Source organism: Ambystoma mexicanum, chromosome 4q (genome assembly GCF_040938575.1).
Source record: "Ambystoma mexicanum isolate Mex_15411 chromosome 4q, UKY_AmexF1_1, whole genome shotgun sequence".
Classification (NCBI taxonomy): domain Eukaryota; kingdom Metazoa; phylum Chordata; class Amphibia; order Caudata; family Ambystomatidae; genus Ambystoma; species Ambystoma mexicanum.
Window position 1 is genome coordinate 328,995,344 of NC_090928.1, and position 18,120 is coordinate 329,013,463.

The following is an 18,120-nucleotide window of genomic DNA, read 5'->3' on the forward strand; positions in this document are numbered from 1 at the left end:
CCCTGGCCGATTCCTGGCACGTCTGATCCGTCATGAGACAGAGTCCCCGCACATAATCGGGCTCGAGAGACCTGACGGCTCTTTGGCTGTCTCCTCGCAAGATATTAATGGGGAATTCTTTACATTTTACAAAACTCTATATTCCAACTCAGATGAGGTGCCGGTGACGGAGATCGACTCCTTTCTCGGAGCCCTCCCTCTCTCAACCCTGTCCCCAGAAGCTGCGGCCTCCCTCGACTCCCCCCTCACACTGGAGGAGCTGTCGGACGCTATCGACTCCCTATCCTCGGGGCGTGCCCCCGGCTCGGACGGTTTACCGGTCGAATTTTATAAACAGTTTAAGGCGCAGCTGCTCCCCCACTTGCTAGCTCTCTGGGAGGAGTCTGTGGAGTCCGGCGTGTTCCCCCCTTCACTTCGAGAGGCTACTATTACAGTACTACTCAAGTCGGGCAAACCCCCCATGCAATGTAGCTCATACCGCCCACTCTCACTCATAAATTGCGATGTCAAGGTATATGCCAAGGCCCTGGCGCTCCGACTGGCTCCCCTCCTACCATCCATTATCCATCCAGATCAGGCGGGTTTCATCCCTGGCCGTTCCACCTCCCTGAACCTGAGGCGCCTATTCAATATAATCGACAGAATCAGCCCCGACACGCAGGCAGTAGCGGCCACCCTCGATATGCAAAAGGCGTTCGACTCAGTCTCATGGAAGTACCTTTGGCGAGTTCTCGACAACTGCAAGTTTGGCCCCTCCTTTCTCTCCTGGGTCAGATTGCTTTACTCTTCCCCGGTGGCCAGGGTTCGCACGGACGACCACTGTTCTCCCCTCCTCGAGATCGCCAGAGGGACGAGACAGGGGTGCCCCTTCTCGCCCCTGATCTTCGCCATAGCAATAGAGCCCTTCGCTGATATGCTCCGCCAATTTCACGCTCACAGAGGCCTCCGCACGGCGGGCCAGGCGGATATAGTGTCCCTATATGCGGATGATGCATTGCTGTATGTACGCTCTCCCTCTACCAATTTACCCCCAATACTGGAGGACATTGTCCGGTTTGGCCGAATCTCTGGCCTCAAAGTGAATTGCTCAAAATCCACTCTTTTTCCACTCACAGAAAGCACTCTCCCCCCTCCTGACACCTTGGGCTTCACTTGGGCCCAGTCTACATTTACCTACCTGGGCATAGCGGTTACCCGCCAACGGGCATCGTCCTTCCAGGAAAACTATCAGAAATATCTCACACACCTAACGACTAAGGTCCGGGCATGGGACAGGCTCCCGATCTCCCTGGCGGGCAGAATAGGGCTGCTGAAGATGGTGGTTTTGCCCCAGTTGCTTTACAGGTTCACTAACATACCCCTGTGGCCGGGTGAGGATTTTTTCCGGGACTTGACCCGCACTGTGAACTCCTTTCTGTGGCATTCTGGTGCGGTTCGTCTAAAACTCGATACCTTATCTACCCCCATCTCTAACGGGGGCTTCGGTGCCCCTAATTTTCTCAAATACTGGTTGGTATCCCAGATCCAATACACATCTCACTGGTTCAACACAACAGATCCTCCTCCACATGTCCGACTTGAGAAGCTTGCGGTTTGTGACCGTGATATCCGTTCCTTGGTGATACACCCCGCTTCCTCAGTATCGGACTCACAGAGCCCGGTTGCTTGCACTTCCCTCGCTCTGGCAAAAATGTGGAAGTTAGTCAAAACTACATATGCTTTTCACGGCAACCTCCCCCTCTGGAATTTCCTCCCAGGGGTCCCGCAAGTCCCACCAGGCACTGTACGCCGCTGGGCGGACGCAGGCTATGAGCTGTTGCGAGACGTGTTTGACCAGGGTATATTTGTTGAATGGCCCGATCTCCCACTGCCCCTGAGGAGCGACCGGGGCGCATGGCTCCAATATGCATCCCTCCGCAGAACCCTCAAACGCAATTACCAAACATTCCCGGCGGTACCCCCGGATGACCCGGCTATTGAAGAGCTCACCTCCCCCGGGCCTACAAGGGGCAAAATCTCTAGGTTGTACACGATGTTGCAGTCCAGATCTGTCCCCGATTTCACTAGACTGAGGGAGCAATGGGAGGCGGACTTGGGAGTTGAGATTTCGGACGAACGCTGGACACATCTATGCGAGCGCACACATCAAGTATCCTTTAACTCCCGCTTTAAGCTCATCCAATTCAAAGTGCTACATAGGTTTCACTACACCCCGACCAGATTACACCGTATGTCCGGGGAACACCCCTCCAGCTGCCCCAGGTGCCATCATGACGATGCTGACTACATTCACATGATTCTATCCTGCCCTCGCCTCTTGCGGTTTTGGGAGGCTGTTTGCTCGACAATGTCTGCGGTTCTCGGCCATCCCATTCTACCCTCTCCACTGGTGTGTCTCTTTCACGATCTCCCAGGTCTCTCCCGTGACTCCAAGAAATTAGCTGGCCTATGCCTTCTGCTTGCGGTACGAACCATCCTACTTTGTTGGCTTCGCCCTTTGCCCCCCACTCACGCTCAATGGTTGAGAGCAGTTACTTGGGCCTCGGACTCTGAGGAAGCCTGGTCCCATATACAACCTGCCCACTCTAAACCTAGAAACGTATGGTTCAAGTTCCGCTCTTACATGTCCGCTGTGACTGCAACACCGGATGCCTCCCCCCCGTCCACTCCCCCCACCTAACCATGTCCTCTTCCCTGTAACGGTCCTCTGGTTTTTTCAACTCATGTCTGTGACTGTACCCACAAACTGCTATCTTATGTGTAATGGCTCTTGTTCACCTACAATGTTTATATTGTACTCATGCTGTAACGCCTCTTGCTGCTTGCTTGTTTGCTGCTGCCATGCCGAATAATAAAAAGAAGTTTAAAAAAAAAAAAATGCCATTGCCTGACATGTCATTTTACTTACATGATAATGACTGTCACCACATACATTTATGTATCCAAATGTACACTGGACAAGTATTATACATTCAACATCATTTCTCGAATAAAGCGCAAATAACAGATGCCGCGATTATGTCAGCTTTGGTGATTGTGCACTTAACTTGAAGTAATAAAACATTACATCAGACAAAAAATAGGGGCAGCCTATGACCCTCCAAGATGGCGCCCCTGTATCTTCCTTGTCCGTCAGCTTTAGGACTACCATCTTGGGGTCATATGATCAAAACAGAAAAGAAATAAAAGAAGGAACCATCCCGCACTGCACTACTCGTATAGCAGTGCAGATGCAGTGACCGTTCCTAGAAGGGAGTTACTTACTCATGCAGACTGTAAGTTATCTGTGCTTCCTCTGTATTAAAGATGCACCGTGTGGCAGTGTACTACACTATCGCACTTAAAAAGGCAATGTTGTGTCTAATAGACGCCTTTGTGTATTTACACATTTAATTAGACGGTCTGCCAGGAGCAGCCAGTGGCACGGAAATAAAAGCAAGACCGGCCCGGTACCTTTCGCATCATCACTCGACTGAACAGGTACTTATCACATGCGATGAATAGCTGGTGCTAATGCACTTATCCGTGGAGGCATTAAAACACTTTGTATAACGTCATAAGAACAATGGCTTCTAATTATAAGGTTTACAATACATCTCGAGAATAGAGGAAGCTCACTGCTATGTCTGCTCCTCTTTGTAGTACCTTAAGAAACACTCTGCCCAATAATTGCTGACGGCAATATCAGAGAGAAGTGCAATTCTACGTCACATGACGGGAAATGTAATTGTGCACAAACCCCGCAGGTAATTAAAATATTTTATATCTGTACTTATAAATCAAATCAAAAAGACAATGCGCCATACATGGACATGTGATGATGTAAGGCTACTTTAAATGAGTGAGATTATCACCTCTGAGTAGATAGATTAGGCTCTATAACAAATGATCCAAACATGAACTATAATTTGGTTGCCGATATGACGCGGTAAGGTAAAGAATAAGTATAGTGTTTGCCGTTCCTTTGCAGTTGCAAAGGGTGCAATCTCTGCAGATAAATTCATGAGCGGTGTAGCCATTCAGGAAAAGTCTCCACACACTGAGCAACATTTAAAAAGGTTAGTTGTGCACACCATGTATGAAGTTCTAACATGTGAACTTGAGCTACTAGGTTCTTAACTAAACGTTGTGTTTGGTGCACAAGACTTTGTGCATGAAGCAAAGTGTGAATTTGTCCCAACACCCACTGTGTTAAGCGTCCTGAAGACGGGTTTAGAAGACACACTGATAAAAGATAAAGTCAATACTGGTGCTCTCTTCAACACCTAGAAACACAAATATGTGTTGACACCCCATGAGAAAAGACTTATACATAGGGACTGATTCTAGTTGTCACTTTTGTTACTAACATCACAAAAGTATTTAATTATCATTTAACATCTTGTGTTTGCCCCCTGAGTTATGCCTCCTTCAAAACAGGATGTAATAATATTTCTCTTGTATAATTGTTTGGCCTGTTTTTAATTGATTTTAAACTTTATGTGAAAGTGTATTTCAATTAAAATATGTTTTTCTAATTGAATCTGGAGTATGGCTGTACATATATTTGTCAACAGCCTGTATGCCCCCTACGGGCTTTGAGCCACTGACGACCTCATGTTTGTGGAAGTAGGGTAGCTGGTTGTGGAACCTGTTTGATTTGACGAGACGCCACAAGCACTGCCATATTTTACTTTTGATGGTCGAAGCATGCGCCCATCTTAGATTTAGGTCTAGGTGAGGCATTTTTCCAATCCGCATACAGTTTAGTAAACACCCTTGAACTGTGATCACTTGTCTGTCTTTACTGCTGCCACCATGAGTTCCTTACCATGTGTGATGTCTCTCAGTTAAATGCACAATTTGTGTCCACAGAGTGAATGATGCAGAACTGGGGTCAGCATGTGCATATATCGAGATACAGTGCAGAATTGGATTTGGCCACCAGCAGCATGAAAGGTCGGCAATGTGGGCATACATTGTTGACACTGGCCTTTTTGGCAACTAGCAGTATGAAAATGTGTTTTGCAGTGGCAGCTCTGGCATCGATTGTTCAGACCTCCCTCATTGCTTTCTTTGGACACATCGCATGAAAGACAGACCGACATCGGATCTGTTTTGGGCAGAACCTTCTTGAGTCGGGCAATGCTGGCATATATTGTCAAGTGAGGCATCAATTTTATTCTTCTGTGACAACCAATATCAACACCTGTCACAAAGTATTTTAAGTGAGTCCTGCAGAGAAGAGTGTAAATTCCAGATTGCTGCCCTTTTTTCTGAAATATTTGCTGTGAAATTCTGGGTTTAATTCATTATTTTAAAAAATGTATAATGGGAAGCACCAGCCAAAACCTTACTTGATTAGTTCATGTACACTTGTTTGGTTCGATTCAGGCCATACATTACACCACTGCATTTTACAAATTCACTACCTACCTAGAATTAAGTGTTATTGTTGAGTGGGGCATGGAAGCCCTTTAAGATGGTTAGTTGTGTCTTGCTACCATCTCTGAACACACACTGGGAGAACCTGATTTCCTGCATTGAAAAAAAAATCTAGACTTTTTCCATAGTTCGTCCCCCACTCCTGCCACACTGGATGCTCCCCTGGATGGATGTGATCATCCCTTCCACCTGCTCCCATCAGTAGGGTGGCAAGGGCCTCAACATCCTCGCAGGATGAATAAGACATAGAGCCTTATTATGAGTTCTGCAGTAATTATGGAACAGGCACTATTTCACAATACCTTCTGTTTTACTGCTCCACACAATTATGGGGGTTTTCACCCATAGCCAAAAGAATCTGCCTGGTTATAATTGGAGGTATTACCTCCACTCACAATAGAGTTTATGGTCCAGGCGGAAACTCCCCATGTGGTAATTACACCTGTTATCAAAGGAGTCAGTGGAATTTCCAAATGGGGCAATGACCATTGGCCTAAAGCAGGTGAAGAATTACAGTTACTTAATGAAGTTATACCACCAAACTCTCATTGAGCCCCATTGGCTATTTCCATGGGTAGGACAAAAATATAGATTGGCATTCACTACATGTGTACAGTGAAGAGCTTGTGAGTGGGGAGAGATTTGGCAGGGATGATCGATGTGAAAAGAATCACCAACAGCCGGATAAACCAGCGCGGTCAGGAGAGGATTCAAATGTGCCTTCCACCTCATCGGGCTCTCTCTGTCATAGCTCAAGGTGCTTTGGTGGCTTATCAGAAGTATGTTGTATTACATGTTATCTGCAGGGCAGTGCAGTGACCACTTCCTACACTGCAAACGTTACTCCTTAAAACCTAGTTCGAGAGCAGATGCCCAGTTTAGCTATGCAGTACTCTGGATATTCTTTGACAAGAGCTAGGCGCCATATCTTCTACAGTACCAATTCCTCCTACTCTCATGCTTAGGGACATTTCTCATCCGTATGGGGAAAAGGGGGGTGGTACATAGGAGTAATAAAGTTGTAGCAAAGCAGTCTTTAGAATTAAAAGGACAAATCTGATGATGGGTGCTTGGGTAGGGCAGTTCTTAAGGGACAGGAGCTTTAATTCTCAGTAAGCTTTGCTGTGCAGTCTCCAGTCAAAGGCACAGCAACTAGGATATCCAAGTCGGTACTGGGGAAAAGAGACTAATAACTAGGAATTAATTAGTCGCAACAGTGAGTAACTTTTAATTGGTCCCCGGCTTCTGTCTTGGCCCTTTCTCCACCTTTCTACTTTTTAGAATTTTGTTTTAACTTCATTATTAAATTAGGGAACACCTCCCATTTTAATTCTGCAACCATGTGACAAATTATTTGCAAGGTTTGCAAAATCACATCTTTTTTATTTTTTTCAACTTTTTTAGTTTTCAAACATTTGTTTTACAACCTTTTTCTTTTATATGTTAATCTTTCAAACTGTTTTTCGCGTATAGCACCAGAAGCCACAACATTCAGAAGGGTTAAATTGTGTATGCGTCTATAATATTGAAAATAGATCTCCATCAAACGCCACTTTAAGTGGTCAAGCAAAACTGCAAAGTAAAATTGTATGTTTAACACACAATTATATAATTACACCTAGTGCCCAGTACGCTCCTACTTACTCATCCACAAAAGACAATACTTGGTCTCCTTTTTCCAGTAGTTATTTCAATAATTTTTTTATATGGGTTTTTTACAAAGCAGGAAAATGGCAATAAAATGTAACCGGTCACTGTACAATAATCACTTACACATGATTAGAAACTGTGTACTAGAATAAAGTATAAATCAAAACTGTAAAACAGAATTACGTGCAGCACCCATTGGGAACACTACACACAATTAAGGTGTATGCACAATCTCATCTTTGGTATAAATCTGTACTACACAGTTTTGTGGTACTAGGGCTGAGCAGCCAGGCTTATCTCAAGGGGGATGTGGCAGTACAAGGTGTTACACAAAGGACTTGCAATCACAGTGGTTCAAACAAACACTTACTCAAGGTTTCTTGGTAAAACAATATTAATTTATTTACACAGTTAGAAAACATTCCACTAGCAATAAGCAGCTCAATATCACACTATATAATACATTGCAGTACTAAACTAATACGTTTCGGAACAAGTTAGGCTCCCCTGAAGTGGGAGCAAAATGGCATTTCAGTAACTTTCAAATGGGAGTAAAAAGACAAAGGTTATAAGAATCGAACACAATTACTTTCTTAGGCAGGGCAAAAAGTTTCAGTTCACTACAAGAGGCAGTTCAATTCTATAGGCCTGGGCCAAAGTCAGTGGATCAGGGTCTTGGATAGGATAGCACAGTTCTGGTAGTAAACAGTTAAGTCTTTGCCAATGTTCTTAGAAGTAGTTTGCACGAAAAAGAGTTATAGGTCGGATTAGGAGCGAACAAGACTCCAAAGTTGGGACAGTTTCACAAACTTTCACTGCGACAGAGTTCTCAACCGCGTTTGCACAGTACCTTTGTAATGAAGAAAAGCTGTAGCTGAAGCAGTTGTTCCTGGCAGTTCCTGCAGATCTCGCTGTTCCTGGGTCTCCGTCGTGGGGACAAGAGGGAGGACATTGGGAGGTACCTGCACTTCACAGGGACTGGTTCACATGCTTGGCAAAACGTCGGTTTAAGGTGCGAGTGCCTTAAAGTCCACAAACTGGTATCCTTCTCACTGGCTATCCAGTGGTTTTCAACAGCACTCTGATGAAAATTCGACCAGTATGGAGATGGTTTCCAGGTGGATTGCAAGTTGGTTGTTCCCACCAGCTCAAGGGAAGAAGTTGTCCTTGAAGGGGCTTCTCTCTTGAGGGAGTTTCAGGCAATTCGGACCTGCAGCAGGGCTTCTTCACTGGGCAAACCAACGGTCCAGGAGTTGCAGCAGTCGTCTTCCTTCAGCTCATCTTCGGTTCTTTCGTTCCAGTGGTCAACTCTGCCTTCCAAGGCCCTGAGACCTGCTTTTAAACAGTTTTCTCCCATTCATTCCAGGCTAGCTGTCACTCACCCAGCAGGGTGGCTGTCCTTGCTGGGCAGTCAGGCAGCCAATCACGCCAGAGTGCATTCAGGTCTCCTAGGAGACTAAGCACAGGGAGTTTCAGGCACCTCCCTCACATCCTGTCCACCCCAGACACTCGGGTGCCAGAGGGGGGCTTCAGTACTGAAGCCCGCCAAAGGCAAATGAACAAAGCGACCAAACCTGGTTTGGCGTGCAGAGACAAACACTAGAAGAACCTTTGCAAAAAGAAATGGTGAAAAAAGTTGATCGGAACCTGTTTTTACAGAGGAGGCTTAGACGCCATCTTGAAAAACATGGCTCTGGTGGATTTCAGCTACCGGAGCATTTAAACGGGTCGCTGTCGGGATAATCATGGTAATATCACTGCCACCAGCCATTCTGAGAAGAATGGGTAGCTTTTGAAGGCTACAGGAGTTTTCTAGGCATAGGGAATACTAGGTATTCCCTCCAGCACTCTGCTGTAAGGCAGTGTGTGCTAGGTCTAGCAATTTAAAAAGACTACCAAAGTCAATTTAACTTTACATTCACTGGGAGATAGTAGTCCGTCCCAGAGAAGGTATTTAAACCTTGGGAAGTCTGAGAGACATCCCTGTGCCACTGCACTGGTCTCCCTAGCAAAAACCAACAACAAAGAGAGATAAAACGGATCATTTTGAAAAGGCAGAATTCTATAACCAAGCTTTTAAAATGTATTCAGAACTTTAATCTGGAATCAAATTATTTTTTGTTGGAAGTGCACTCCAACATTTCACTGCAGCACCAGAAAAGGAACGGTTCAGAGTCACTGAACATTTAAACATAAGGACTTCAAGACTGATTGTATATGGTACACAGAATTTTAAAATTAATTCTGAGAGGAAACCAGTTCAAACTTTGTCAATTGGTGCGACATGGTGAAATATCTTAGCATCTTAAACTAACTGAGGAGCAGCTTAAGGACTGCTTGTAAAGGGGCCAGAAAATAGGGAGGCCTATTAACTGTGAATTCCCAAAATCAATGCATGAAAGAACTAAAGGTTCCACCAAAAGGCGACAATCTGACTCGGACAAGTAAACTTTCACTGCCTTCAGAAAACAAATGATAGTTTGCTGATTTCATCAATGAATTAATGCGAGGGACTAATGATAAATTAGCAGAATCTAAAGGAGCCCCTAGAATTTTTGCATTGCAAAACCAATAAATTATGAAAGAAATAAGAAAATAACTCTGTTTTGGGTGAGTTCTGCTTTAAAAATTGGATGCCACCCAAGATAAAATATCTAGGAGTCATTCTCCAAGCCGTTCTGGGTCACCATCAGTAGTAATTTATTTAATTTATTTTATAAAGTAGTGTGTCATCAGCATATTGATACATACACACATACACACTATATTTTGACTCAATATCTCCTAGTGGTTCCATATATAAGTTAAAAAGAAAAGAAATGTTGAATTTTTATCCAAACATTGGTCAGCAACCACTTTCTCCAAATATTTACCCAGAAATAGAAGCAAGGTAACTGAATAGGCAATCAATCTCTAAATTAGTATTTTTTTAGTAATAGGCGCACATGTACCATTTTCAATGAATCTGGAAAACAAACTTGTTCCTGGGATCGATAAATCAATGGAAGAAAAAAAGGGGAAAAAACTGGAAATACCTCTTTAATTTTTGAAGCAGGACAGGAATCGTTGGCAGAAAAAGTAGGTTTTATTTTAATTAGTAATAAAGAACTTGTGTCCATATCAGTTAGGGAAAAAGATTGCCGAAAATGTGAACAATTTCAAAATGTACCATTGTTATGAGATAACACATGAGCTTTGTCATTGTGAATATTTGAGATTTTTTCAGAAAAGCATTGCACAAAATTTTGCAAACTGAATTCAGTTTATAGAGAAAAATTAGATGAAGGATTGAACATCACCTTCAATAGTACAAACGGAGTTTTGTGTTTGAGGCTGATTTACTAGTTGACAAGTAATCTTTAGATTTAGAAATGCTCCTTGTCTACTACTTTCTAGCTAACTTCAACGAAATGATACCATCTTCAGATGGGCTTAGATGCCATTTGGTTCTAACGGCCTCACTCCTTGTTTCCAATTTAATTATTCTGCAAACCTAGGTGCAGGAGATTTATTACGCATTATTTTTATATGCAATGGAGTAATGTCCATTGCTGACTGAATAATTTCATGCAATCTAAAACAAACGTTTTTACAGAGCAGTTTATAACAATCTACAACTTTTGGATTTGTGAGAGCTGGTCTCAATGATGAACTATTTATTAGAAAAGAACTTTGAAATTGTTAATCTTTTATGCTGACCTTGATAACAAAGACATTCAGATGTTATACTGAATATTAATAAAGAATGGTCAGACCAATCAAATTCAAAAGAATTCAAAAATAAATTTACATTTTTGGACTAGTTACCCTATCTAAAATGTTGCAATATGAGTTGCGAACATTTCTATTTTTTTTGTAAGTTCACCCGCTCAGACAATTGAGATAAAATGTAAAAATCCAAACAAAGATTTATCCAAGGAATATTAAAATGTGCCAGGAAAAAAGGTCAAGATAAATAACCATTAGTTATGAAATACATCCACATGAGGGTGATAAATCACAAAAATCGGTATAGTTGTAGAAGCAGGAGTAAACATTTTTAAAGCCATACATTCAAAAAACGCAAATGTCCATAGAAATATTCGGGAACTTTTAAAACATTTCTCCATCATTGTGTTCCCTGGCCCCTAACGTGTGACTTTTTCACATTACTTTTACCATCTTCTAAAAAACATGTTTTCCCCTTAAGGCTAAGGATGTCCTCCCACACTACCAATCCTGGTCAATGAGCACACATAGTAATCACCTTGCAGTATTCAATGAGCTTTGAAAAGAGTGATGTGATATAACATACATTGACTCAATGTAATCATATTGCCATCAGAACCAAGAAGGAATAACAAAATGGTTTCAGGCACTCATGATGAGGCGAGCGAGTCCAGTTCTGAGTAGGAATTGTGATGCACGAAAGGAGAAAATAGAATTACCATCAACGTTGACCAATACTTTAGATCGGTATAAGTAGCATCTTTTTACCTCTGAAAAGGTATTATGTAGGTTTTCACAGATGAAATCAAGAGCTGCTTTATGAAAGAAAGCCATTCATATGCCTCACTCATTCAAACCCCAGGCGAATAAGATCATCAATCAGATAATGGCAAGCCCTGAGTGAGAGGTTTGCACCTCCTCCTTCACAATGACTGGCTGCTGGACAATTCCTCTCATTTGGCAGCTAATGGATACATATATTCTACAATAGATTTATCATTTGCAAAAAGGTCTGTCACCATGTTACTCCACGTAAAAAGACCGAATGCTCTGCTACAGAGAAAGTGGAAGAACAGAATGATGACCCCTTTTAGTGGCCTCGCCTTTGAACAACTGAACAGAATTGGTAAGGACCCACAACCAATATTCGGTAGGGACACAGAACAAAGATATTCTCTATGTCTGCCTCGATTGCATAGAAGCAACCGACAAATCTAGCACTCTCCCTGTCCATTGGATGAAGAACAGGTGAGACCTAGAACTTACCCATGCAATATTAGGAGAAGCCAAACCTGCCAGCATATCTGCACTGAATCTGCTAGAACTACCCCACAGAACCGAATAATACAGATGCAAGAGACTTGCACCTGCAAATGGTCCTCCGTTGCATAGCTCCCGCAATGCAAGAAACGCCTGCAGGGATAGTACGTAGGTAAAGCTTTTCAGGAACTGCATTACAGAATGTCCCATAAAATAGCGACGCCTCTCGGTGTTGCTATTGAAAGGAGATCACCCACATATAAGACACAGGTGAACATGGGCACTCGGGTGTTTGACCCTTGAGGACAGACAAATGAACAGTGGTGTAAGTTTCATGTCATATTCTGGGGATCTTTGAAGCTTAGCTCATCAGACAGCATACCATGCGAACACTTGTAATGTATTCCTCAGGTTCATGTAGGTGCTATTAATTATTCCCCCTTGCCAAGACATATAAGTCAGACAACGTTTGCCCAGAAGGTAACAAACGGACCGTTCAATATGCATAACAGAGTAAAGTGCATTTTGCAATGTATATTTCCCTTTTGGAATCACTGCACTAACTCGCTATTGGGCCTTCATAATAAGCAGCCAGGATTTCAAAATGTTCCATGTTAGTGGAGACGTTTTCACCAATGCAATTTTACCTGTGAAATTAATACTCTAGAACAAATGCTACCTCAGCCTTTTTAGACCCTGATCTCTTTAGACCTTTTACCTTGAACAGAAATATACACGTTTTCAAATTCGCTAGGTCCTGCTTTAGAAAGCAATTCTCACGTGTCTGGAAACGCACACAAGATTGGACTGCTTTATCTCTGTAAATGGGAGCATCTTTCAAGCAGTGCAATATTTCCAACTGAAGCGTCTGCGAGCTGGGGGTTTGTTGTGTAGATGCCTCGTTGCTAGATAGGACACTCGCAGCACTGCATTCCATACAGGCTAGCCTTGGATGCAAAACTCTCATTAGTGTTTCCTTCCACTCACCTTCGCCTTTTACCGTCTGGTGGAGATCTATGCGACTTTGAAAACATGCACGTCCAATAAAAGATATCAAAACTCAAACGTGTTAATTTATCACAAATGTTTAGAAATGTCTGTTTCATACGCTACATAAGCGACCTTTTTTAACTTGTTTATCTGTCCTTCCACCTCTTGAACAATGTCACAATGCATGCCACAGTGGGTTCCTTTCTTCAATGTATGAAGAGGTTACAGGTTATTTTCACTAAGGTTTTAAGCAACATTTCTTCCTAGCCCAGGAGCTTCTCCTTCAATAACAACTAATTTTGTTACAGAAAATTAAAACATATACCTGTTTATCTGTTGCAAGCTTTTTCTTCATACTACAATCAGCATATGTGTCTTGCTGTTATGAACTCGGGATCTGCGGCTCCTCAAAATGGCCACTCATTCTCTTACTTTCCTTATTCAGATTATTAACATTTTGGGAATAGAGTTGAAGCAGTGTCACAGAGAAGGAGGGTGCTCAAGAGCTGTGCCAAGATGGCTGCTCTTCGGCAAGCTCCTGGGAACCTGCCGCAAATATGTTCAAAATCCTTCTACATTGAGGTTGATTAACCCCGAAAAACTCTGAGGGTAGTGCTGGAGGTGCCTGTGGTCAATTGCTGGGCTGCCGTTGGGCCGGGCTGAGCCGGATAGCTGAGATCGCCGTAGGACAGTGGCGAGGCCCTTAGTAGCAGGGGCAACGTGGCCCCGGAGGGAGCACTGTGATGCTCAGCACTGCAGTGCTCATGCTGAAGCTGGGGGCTTGGGAAGTCGGAACCCTGTGATCAAGCAGGGGTGAGCACCACAATATCATTGACCTATATTGTATATTTAGGGTGGGTGGCAGCTGATCTGCGCAAGCACTAAGCAGGAGAAACAGCGAGGCTCTACTCTTGTGAAGTGCGACGAAGATCCAAGGAGAGACTTGTGAGGTTAGTGGCTGGCACTTCCACAAGTCCCAGTATGTTGAAAAGCGGAGCAGCGTTTGTGAACACAGCTGTGATCGCTTCGGATCTCTTGGCCGTGTGAAGCAGATGGCGTCTGGTGATGGCTCCCTCACTCAGCACGGTGAGAAGCAATCTGTGCTGCGAAGCAACCGCCTGCGGTCTGGAGCAGCTTGACACATCAGGAGAGGACCCAGTGAGCAAAGTTAAGAGACTTCAATTAGTGCATCCAGAGGCTTCAAGAGTTCAAGAACTTCGGAGGGGGAGATCCAGTGTTTATCCGGGGCGCAGCCCCGCGAGGGACACCAAGAGCCCCTGCATTGATAAAGCACTCCTGGGTCCCGGCGCTTCACTAACTGTATTAGAGGAGACCCACCTGCAGGAGCACGCAGATGTTGCATTGTCGAAGGCAGTGCTGAGATAAGTGGGCAAGCGTAGCGGGCAGGGTGGTGTGAGAATGCTGGTACAGTCGCACAGTGCTAGGGGTATCAAACTGAAACTGGCAGCAGCCAGGCATTCTCCTGTGTTGGTGTGAGCCTGCGGGCTGAAGCAGCATAGTGCATGGATCTGACTGGCATATCTTCCGGATAGTGAAGCTGATCTTGGAGCACTATGTAAAAGGGGATCTGCGTACAGCGCCACAGAGTCGGTGGTTCCCAATTAATTGCAGTGTGCAAAGCAGATCTGAGAGGCTCGGCACGATCAGAGGGGCTGCCACAGCAGAGGATATTGGCCTTGGTTTGGAGGACTGCTGGCAATGCCAGAGCATCGTGGGTGGCTCCCACACAGTGCAGTCAGTGCTGAGGAGAGATTGCAAAGTATCTTTTGGTCCTTGTTTAATCTAGGGTAGTTTACGGACACATAGTTGATGGGGTCGACCTGGGGAAGCACGAGAGACTGCAGTCTAAGCGTCCATATGGCACCCCATCACAATCAAAGTCTGCAACACGGGGGCTCAGGAGGCTGATTAGATGGATGAGCCAAGAGTGGAGCCCTCGCCGGACACTACGTGACATAAGATGCATCTTGACCCTGCTGCAGAGTGGCATTACTTCACTAGACAACAAGATGGATACACTTACCTGTAAGGTTGATCATATGCAGGTCCGGCTCAACAGGCATGGTGACAGGTTAGATGACGTGGACCAGCATCTATGCACCTCTAGGGAAGTGGCACAGCTGCGGAAGATGGTCAAGGAACTTCAGGAAAAGCAAGATGACTTGGAGTCCAGGTCCTACCAAAATAATCTTAGGATAATTGTGATCCCTGGGGCTGCAGACAGAGTGCCCATGGAACAAATTGGGAGATGCTGCTAAGGGAGGCCCTTCGAGAGTCTGGATTTTCCTCGGCCTTCATGGTGGAGAGAGCCCATCGCATCCCAGGTGGGCGTTCCTCAGTGCCGGGTGCACCCCCCCAGGCCCATCATCCCCAGACTCCTTAACTACTGTGATAGGGACCATGCTGTATGGCGGTCAAGAGGATTCAAGGTGGATCAGGAACGATCAATTAGAGAGAGCCCATTACCTTTTATACTTGGGGTTCCCAGTGTTTGATAAACCAAGTAAGGGTCATATTAAAGACTGGCTTAATGTAAAAGCAGTTGGCTTGGCCAATCAAGCTTGTAAGATAGATACCAAATATGGTATATTTTCCATCTACCCTGTATTGAAATACTACCAAGGGAAACTAATACCCAATCTAATATATGCTACAGAATTATTGAATGTGTGCATATTGGATTTTGTAAAATCATTAGAGGCTTTGATATGGAGAAGAATCTTTATGATAACCAACTTGCTGCCATTACCAGCAATACGCTATGAACTGGGTGTACGGTCATTAAGATACAGGGTGATATGGAATTATCTAAAGCTCTATGGGAAGATCGTGAACTCTTCTAAGAACACTCTTTATAATGATCTGAAAGAAATGACGAATAGAGATATCGAATGGCTAGGTCGATTGATTTGTTTAGATTTATGTGTGAAAACCTATTAGAAGAGATGGGATCCAATATAGAGGAACGAGTTAATCGACCTAGACAAACAAAATGTCTCCTAGCGGAATGTGACTAGATTAGGACAGTAGAAGCATTTCATGGATACCCCTCATTGAACCATCTATGTTACGATCATAAGAAATTAGGAAGGCTACCTCCCTTGCTAGCTATATATCATAGCAGAGCGGTGAGGAGCGAATTCCTACGTTTCCAATGGACCCTAAAGAAGACAAATGAAATCATGTTAAGAGACAGGAGGCTAGAAAAAGAAAAAGCCCTCTGCAGGTTCTGTCAGTCAGGGCATGAAGTAGAAACCTTAAAGTATATGTTTTTAAGCTGTCCCAGTCTTCGACCGAACAGATTTAGATATTGTAATACAGATTTTTAATCATTGGCATTCAATGATCTGAACGCCTTTTGCAACAGATGTTTAAATGGTTCTTCTGCATCCGATATGATAGCGGCGGTGGTTGGCTTTCCTAAATGTCTGCAAATTGAGGATTTGATCAATTAAGCCCGTTTGTAGTATTTAGTTTCTAACAATTGAGATGAACTTTGATGTATTAGACGAATTTGATTAATTTTATGAAAAGTAGTGAATAATTGGGTTCTTAACCTTTTTATGTACAATACTAAGCTGTTTTAACAACTGTTAAAAGGTATAGATTGTGTTTTTAGGGATATACAGTAATGCAATAGAGATTGTGCTTCTTTTTTTCCTTTTTAACTGTGTGCACGTTAAAGGTTATATTTCTAACCAAAGAACAATAAAATGTATGAAATGAATGACATTTAATTCTTCCATTAGCCATTCATTCTCAGCGGGAGTTCTCTGCACCTGCTATGAAAATATACACAAGGCAGAAAAGGCATCCCTTTTATCATGTTAATCACATGAAAGATTTTCAGTATATTTCAATTTTCTCAAAAATATTTTATTATTCAATGCATGCATTTCACCCGTATTCACTCCGCCCCAACCCCTCCCCCCTGCTCCCCACTGCCCCCCCACAAACCCCCACTGCCCCTCCTCCCCCCAAGCCCCCACTGCCCCTCCCTCACCCTGCTGCCCCCTAAAATGTTGGGCTATGTTGACTCGACCTGGTTGACCTAAAGAGCCTTGGCCGGACAGAACAGGGCAAAGCTGTTAAACGGCGCCTGGCTGTCGCTGTTAAGAAAGGCCCTGCTATTACTAACGTAAAGCATTTCTCTGTTAGCACCTGCATTCATATGCATACATTTTTAGGCAATTGAAATCGTGATGTGGGGTTGGTACCTCCATACCAGGGGTGTGATTGGAAGCATAGCAAGGGGACAGGAGATCACTAATTCTCACAGCAGTCCTTAAGTGGGTGTTTTCACACTTACAGGAGAGAGTTAACTGCTTGTAACATTGACGCTGCACTAGAATAGTCTTATTGGAATGCGTAAAGAAGTTAAATGCCCACCGCACAAATATGTTTTTCCCTCTATCTCTGAAGTTAGCGCCTCTCTGAACATTGTAGGGGCGGCTGAGTGCTTGTGCAAATATAGGACGTGAACGAAGTGTTCCTGAAACGTACTCCGCTGTGGCCATTATAAATGATGAATATGAAATGTTGTGTTCTCTTTCTCACAATCCACACCAATGTCCATTAAACCTGAAAACGCTGCACTCCCTTTACTGTGTCTGTAGGGGGGTGAGGGCCCCCCATGGCAGCATAATTCAGCTGTACAAACAGAAGGACTGACTTTATTTGCACCTCGAAGCGCTAGCAGAGCGGGCATACCTCCGCAACCTTTAAAGTGTAGCCTTGGCATAACCACCTACTCCCATTCCTTCATGGCTGCAAAACAGGCACGTTTTGGGGAAGAGGGTGATTAGGTCCCTTATTGCAAGTGTATGTACTAGGACTGCCTCTAGACACGGCTCTGCTGCGGAGGAGGACAGTCCATGGGGCGTGATAAAGGAATGGCCGCGTTTAGGAGATGCCATTTAACTCTTCAGCTGCTCGGAGAGGGTTGACCTTGCGTTGCAGCATCTGACCTGATCACACTGTGGCATGCCTGCGTCTAGTCGAGGCCGGAATACTCTTACACTCTATATTTACATCTCAGTACAATGGTGATTCAGCTGCCGCAGAGCT